Below are 427 nucleotides of genomic sequence, written 5' to 3' on the forward strand. Positions count from 1 at the left end.
CAAATAATCCCACAACACAGATGAAAGGCAGACAGAGAGAGAAAAAAAGACAAACAGACAAAAACGAATAAAGACAAAAAAAGATACATGTTAGACAGGCGACAGGAGATGATAAGAGAGAGGGAAAGACAACATGCCTTAGGAAAGAGAAGGCAATGTAGTTTACAAGCCGCATGTACCTTAACCTACCCACCCACGAATGCGAGAAAAACGCATTAACACACAGCCAATCAACTTCAAATATTGCACTTCACGTCCCCATAACGATCCCACAACCCTGCAACAACGACTAACGAAAAAACTCTGACTATCATCATTATCAACACATTCCGCGACGGACTATTGCATCCCCACACAACCAAATGATCGAAGGTCTTCCGTTGCCTTTTCGTTCAAAGTTTGTTAACGAAAAGTTTTCTAATCTTGG

Source organism: Penaeus monodon, chromosome 24 (assembly GCF_015228065.2).
Source record: "Penaeus monodon isolate SGIC_2016 chromosome 24, NSTDA_Pmon_1, whole genome shotgun sequence".
Lineage (NCBI taxonomy): Eukaryota > Metazoa > Arthropoda > Malacostraca > Decapoda > Penaeidae > Penaeus > Penaeus monodon.